Source organism: Arachis duranensis, chromosome 7, assembly GCF_000817695.3.
Source record: "Arachis duranensis cultivar V14167 chromosome 7, aradu.V14167.gnm2.J7QH, whole genome shotgun sequence".
NCBI classification, from domain to species: Eukaryota; Viridiplantae; Streptophyta; class Magnoliopsida; order Fabales; family Fabaceae; genus Arachis; species Arachis duranensis.
The window spans coordinates 30897389-30897878 of NC_029778.3; positions in this window are offsets into that span (position 1 = coordinate 30897389).

Sequence of the window (490 nt, forward strand, 5' to 3'; positions counted from 1 at the left end):
ATCAAAATGGCCAATTTATTACCAAGACAAATCACGGTTTTATTTTATATTTAAAAAATGAGCTGTACTTAAAACTTCATGTTTACTCATCAAGTTGGTGTGTCCCTCAAAGGTCTAATTGAGTGTCATTTTTAGCCATGTCACTAATAACGATAATGCACAGCATAGTTTCTCCACACACATGAATTTGAAGACTAAATAAAAAAGGTTATTGTGTTATATAATTCATACACCTACAAGAATAGTAATATGTACTTCAAGAACAGGGAAAAACCATGTAATGAATAATCTAATTTATTTGTTATAGTCAGACTTGCACGTTAGACTTTGAAAACTCTGGGTGTGTCGTCTTAGCCAGTAATTCCACTTTGGTGGGTCTAACAACTCTTTAAGTAATTCTATATATATATATATGACCACCGAGACTAATTCTAATGTATTAGCACAAATTATATATCGCTGTTGGAAATAAGCAATTCATGAATGGTTT